General features: G+C 39.0%; 1 long non-coding RNA gene across 1 annotated transcript; it reads left to right on the top strand.

Annotated features, from left to right (window-relative positions):
• The first annotated feature begins 42 nt into the window (after positions 1 to 42).
• LOC143477890 (uncharacterized) lies at positions 43 to 1566 on the top strand. The gene is made up of 3 exons (XR_013121658.1): positions 43 to 56; positions 1263 to 1335; positions 1429 to 1566. It is a non-coding gene; the product is annotated as an uncharacterized LOC143477890 (long non-coding RNA).
• Positions 1567 to 6188: the final 4622 nt, after the last annotated feature.

Genomic DNA, 6188 nt, shown 5'->3' on the forward strand with positions numbered 1-6188 from the left:
GCTAACACTAGGGATTCTGGGATATTGGCGGCAGAATATACCATACACTGCTGCGAGTAAGTACTGTTTCCGTTCCGTCAAAGCACATTAAAAATTACAATCTTATTACAGGCCCGTAGCCAGCATTGTGATGGGGGGGATCTTTTTCCCCCAAAAGTGGAGTGAGGGGGGGGGTTTATGTCTTATATGTTTCCTCTATGCTGCGCCTATAGCGATCGATCGCCAGTGGTTGGCGCCAGAGCGAACTAGTAACTCAGTGGGTTTTCCATCCACCGAGTTTTTGCGCATTTTGAAAATGCGCATGAAAAAAGCTGGATGGAAAAAGACCAAATATCGCAAAAAGATGTTTACGCTAGGAGGAGGTGGAAAAGTTAGACTATCGCATCGCCAAAATTCGGAAAAACTGGATGGAAAAGGGTTTTTCGCATAAACGATGACGTATCATGCCTCAAGTCAAGTGGTTCTGTACATGATCGCGATGTAAAGATGGCAAATGCATACAAAAACAGTTCTGGAGAGAGCAAAAATTGAATTTAACTTCTCCATGTAAAGAAAAGAAAAAGAAAAAAATGTTTCACAACCTCAACGTGCAAAAATGCGTAACTGCCAGATGGACGTAAAACCACTATTGTTTGGCGTCCTCTCACGTGATCTAAAGTTTATTCGCATAACTGTAATGAATGGAAACAAGGCTTAATTCACATTTTTTTCTGCCGAAACTTGGAAATTGCGCATAATTTTTTCGAAAGGTTTGGATGGAAACCCGAATCATAGATGTAGATCGAAGATAAATAAACTAGATTTTTTTTCAGCGTGAGAAATCGGATGTATGGCGTGTGAGCGTGTGAAAACGGTCAAATGCGTGTGTCTCACGCTCATTGCGTGAGAGTTGGCAACACTGTAATAAGTTTGTTGTGAGTCTGTTGTTGCTGTCCTTTTTTGTTTGTCTGTATATTCACCGGAGATTAACAATTCATTCATTGAATAGCCTACCTATCTTGAGGGGCATGTGTGTACGGAGGGAGGGTGCGGGTGCGGGTGCGGGTGCGGGGGCGGGGGGGGGATCGAACGAACCCTTCGTGGCTACGGGCCTGTATTATAATGCCGAATTTACGCTGATACGTTTATAGCGCTATTTTTATTAAACATACATATATAATAAACAGAGATCTATGGTCATGGATGAGCATTTCACAGGCGGTTTATAACCAGAATGTCCTGATAGTTTTGTTCACTAATGCTTAATTTTCCCATGCGGGCAGGAAAGGCTCCACTGTATATGCTGCGCGCTGCGAGACGTTACTGGGTGTGGTTATACTCTGTGTTCGTTTACAGGTGAGCAAATATTCTGGGTTTAACTTTGTCGTATTCATTTTTTGTTTTATAACGAGAGAATTGAACGCTAAGTGGTAACACGTTTTTTTCCAGAATAAAACATGCGGTCACGGTAATCCTCAAGTTGAACTGTAAGACGGGATGATTGTGTCTTCTGTGATTTTGTTATTAATGTAGCCTAATTGCTCGAATGATTCATTTTGAGAGTTCACTGCATCACGCTATTAAGCGAATGTACACAGCAAAAACTGGAGTGTTAAATTTTGAGGGTTAAACATTTCAGAGTTGATTTTCACTTCCAAAGAGTAATTTTAACATTGTTAGATTTAAATGATGTTCAGTGTTGGAGTTATCTGACAGTGTTGATCAAATCAGTGTTAATCCATCTAAATAACTCCCGCAAAGACGTCATTAAACTCCGCCCACTCATTTCACCTCGGCTGGAGAAAGTCTGCGCCATTTTCCTCTTGTAGAAAGATGTACACGGTGAGTGTTATTTATTCAGTCTTATTGAAAAGTTTAATTTGATTATGTGAAATGCATTATGTACAATAAAACACCCTCGGATGTTATATACGTACATAACCTTGATGCCAGGGACCGAATAACAAACGTGTTGAGGTGATTAGCACAGTTATTGCTAGCATACCTAACCTAGTTAAGTTAGCAAACTGATAGCGATAGCTAGCTAGCTAGCGCTCCATAATTTGACAGTGAGGATTAAAATAAATGGTGGGCCATTAACGCTGATTACGGCCCACCACTAATTAAAATAAATGCATAATTATATCAAAACAACACTTGTCTTTACACTAAGACCAACGTGTGTTTTTATACGCTAGGGTCTTTCAGTTTTAAAAGGTATAGCATTTATTGGCGCCAGAATGGAACAGCACCGCAGTTTACTGTGGAACAGGGAAAAACAATTGGTGAACGTCAATTTCTGAATTTTTTTTACCAACATTAAAAGGATAGTAATGTGATTTTGATAGCGTTTCACAATATGTCTGTGTGTGTGTGTGTGTTTATTTTAGGTGCAGGTGTTTCTCCCCAGAGATGTAAAGCAGTATTTCTGGACCTTTAGGGATCTTTTAGGTAGAAGCCCCCTGATGTTGTGGGGTGAGCGGGTCTTGAAGAGTCCCCATGAGAGGTGAGGGCTCCCCTTATGTTCAGGGACTAGTTGTGTTGACTAGTGTGTACCAGTTCACTTCTGGTTATTGTATCCTTTATTTAGATTATGTCACGGGTTTTGCATTGGTTCACTTTATTCATTAAATCCTTCATTTTCAATGAGACTGGTGTGATCGTGTCTTTCTTTTACTTGCGCACCATTACTGGTCACATCTGAACTTAATTTCTACAATGGTTTTAATATTCAAAGTTCATATAGTGTTAGAGATGAAAGTTTGTACATTGTACCTTCTTTCACAATGTTGTAGTTCAACTTTGAAGGACCTCAACTGAATGGGAATATATTCTAATTTTAACATTTTAATAGTGTTAATAACTAAATATTTAGGGAGTGAAATTAACTATTGAAATAGTAAAAAAAAAAAAAAAAAACTCAAAGAAAGTGTTACTTTAACTCTGTTTTGAGAGTTAACAAAGTAACTCTCACCAAGTGTTAAATGTTTTAACTATTTTGAAAGTGTTAATTTAACTCTGCAGAGTGTGGAGCTATATAAACCCTCAGAAAGTGTTAAAATTAACTCTGTGGGAGTCAATTCAACACTGGTCTTTTTGCTGTGTATATTGAATATTATGCATTGATATTTGTGGCAGAATAGCCCATACACTGCTGCAAGAAAGAGTATATGTTGCGTGCTATGAGACGTTACTGTGTGTGGTCATACTCCGTGCTCGTTTACAGACCATCCACTGCTGCGAAACAACATTAAATAGAAGACCTGTCGTCCGCAACCTGGTGTCTGTCGTGACTGAGGACAAGGACGTGGACCATAAGTCACACAACCTCCTCCAAGCGCGAGTATAGAGGAAAATCCAGATTGGAAAGTTGCTACTCTCACGGCATTGTGGGTTGTGGCTATTTGATGGAGTACTGCTCCAGTTCACCTGTATTTCAGTTCGAGTTAGTTAAGAATTGTTTTCTTTTTGAGTCATCTTTCAGACATACACCAAAACCATCAGGGTTCATAATCAGGATTATACATTTGTACAGCCCTCAGAGTTCCGTAGCTGGTACCAGGAGAACAGATTCACAACACACGGGTGTCAGGAAAGAGTTCCAAAGTTTAATGATAATGCATGTAGCTAAGCACAGAATGAAGATGTGTCTTTACACAATTGGGTAAGAATAATAAAACATACCGGTATGTATGATTGGTGTACTCCAAGGCACAGTAGACTGGACCTAGGGGTAGTGGAAAAGTGAGAGGAGCGGAGTGAGTGGAGAGAGAGGGGGAGATTCTAACTGAGGAGCAGACACACAGATAAGGGAGTGAACTGCATGTCAGTGTACTGTCTGAGGATCACAGACAGCAAACCACAAATTCCCTTACAGTCCCCTCTTTTATCATATTGATAACACAAAAACATGATAATCACTATGCTTGCAAAGGAGTCCACAGAGGTGGAGAATGTCTTCAGAGTCTAAAATTACTTGTATAGCGCTACAACAGGTGTCCCAAAGCAGCTTTACATATGTCCAAGTACAAGTCCCATTCCCCAGTGAGCAAGCTAAAGGTGACAGTGGCAAGGAAAAACTCCCTATGGCATGAGGAAGAAACCTTGAGCGGAACCAAGACATCAGACCTGACAACAATGTAATTGTTATTCAGCAAGCAGTAAATTAAGTAAGGAAAACAAAAAGAAAAGAATGCATTCTAGTTTTCTAGAAATCCTAGTCATGGTTTGCTGGGTGTCCAGTGCAGTGGAGTTGGTGTGAAGGAGGGAGACACCAGTGGATGTTTGGAGACACCATAACAGATGAATGAGGTTGAGACTCAGTAGCAACATGACGTCAGGAGTAGTTTTACCTCAGCAAGAGGAGATACGAGATGATTAGACATGTCTTAGTACAGAGAAGTATAAATTAATGGACTTTAGTGGAGATACCACTGCAGAAGCGAAAGTCTAGGGGGTGGAGCTGGATATAGATCCAGCTCCTCCCACCATCGTGTTTTCATTAGTCTGAAGTAATTGCACTACGCAGAGTTGTATCAGATCAGCCATTCCAAATCACTGTTGCCATCCTAAATTGCTATTCTTATTTACTCACGTGCCGTTCATTTGCAAACAATCACGAATGTGAAAGTAAGTTCATAATAAAACAATTTTCATCTTATAATAATAATAATAATAGGATTTTATTTATAAGCGCCTTTCAAATAACAAAAGGACACTTTCCATAACAGCAAAGGAAAAAATGTTAATAACAGTACTAAGAAGAAAATTAATAATAATCATGATCATAAAAGCAGCTAAAAAAACATTACAATGAGATAACAGAGTATAAAAGAACTAAGCAATCTTAAAAAGATAAGTTTTTAGATGTCTCTTAAAAGTAGATAATGAAGGGCATGTGCGAAGATGGATGGGAAATGAATTCCATGACTTAGGGCCAACAACACTGAACGCTCTTGCTAATCTTGCTAATGCTAGTAACTAGATTCCTTTTGTGATTATACAAAATCTGACTGTTTCTGTTTGCACGAACAACCACTGTTAAGTTTATCTAATCTAGGTGTCTAAGTAAGTGACGGTAAAAACTGATGTTAGAAGACGAGAGGTTAGCTAACGAGAATACAGATGTATTAAATACTTATGTATGTTGTGTTCTTCATGTTGGACATAAACTGTTAAATTAATTTGTGTTTGATGTAGTTATTTATAATTTGTAATGGTTGTGCTGTTCGGTACCGCATGGACACTTCGAGGGGGGTTGTTATTCAGTAGTGCGTGCATGTAACAGCCATGATCCTCATTAACCAGTTCACTGAAAAACTTCACAACAACTAATATAATGCTATTTATATTTTTCCATCCATCTATAGATGCATATCACGGTTTTGAAAAAAGGACAGACGCTTTCAGTTGTGCAGTGCACTACATGTTGCAATAAATACCACTGTACATTCTGCCCACCTAGTGTACCGTCCTAATGATAAAAGTAATTTTTATTAAAGGTAAAAAAAGGAAATAGTACATATTTAAGAAATGCACTGTACTTTATTATGTTGACAATCACAGATTATTCCTGTCCACTTTTATGCTTTCTTGTAAACTTAAAAAAACGTGTATTGTGTTATTTAAATAACATTTAAAGAACATTTTGATCTTTAAACGGTAAAAGTCTTAGAAATGTATATTTCCTGGTCAGAAAACATAAGCGACACGTAGGAGGAGTTGGATTAGATGCAGCTCCGCCCGCCCCCTGGACCGACCAAAAGAAACTATGGACGGTGGGAGGAGTTAAATCTAGATCCAGCTCCACCCTCTGGACTTTTGCTTCGTCAGCAAGTGGTACTTGCTTTAGTGGGCTCCAGCAGATCTAGCTATTGCAGCACAGCTAGAAGGGTGGAGCTAGAACATACCACAGGCATGAAGGATCCCTGAGACATCAGGAATAAGTTTATCTGCAGGCAGAGGCAAAGAACAAGACATGTTTATATGAAAACCATTATGTTTATATGAGGAGAGACGTGTATTCGCCGACTAACATGTCCAGGTCACCTGAAAAAGAAACACCAGGAGACCTCTTAACCCATGGGGTGTGAAAACTTGCCAAAAACATGCTCAGGTATGAGCATAGATTTTTTTTTTTTTTCGTTTGTTTAACAATTTTTTTAACAAATTGAATCACTAATCATATTGACGACCTCCCTTTGGGCGAT

This window comes from Brachyhypopomus gauderio, chromosome 16 (assembly GCF_052324685.1).
Source record: "Brachyhypopomus gauderio isolate BG-103 chromosome 16, BGAUD_0.2, whole genome shotgun sequence".
In the NCBI taxonomy this organism is placed as follows: domain Eukaryota; kingdom Metazoa; phylum Chordata; class Actinopteri; order Gymnotiformes; family Hypopomidae; genus Brachyhypopomus; species Brachyhypopomus gauderio.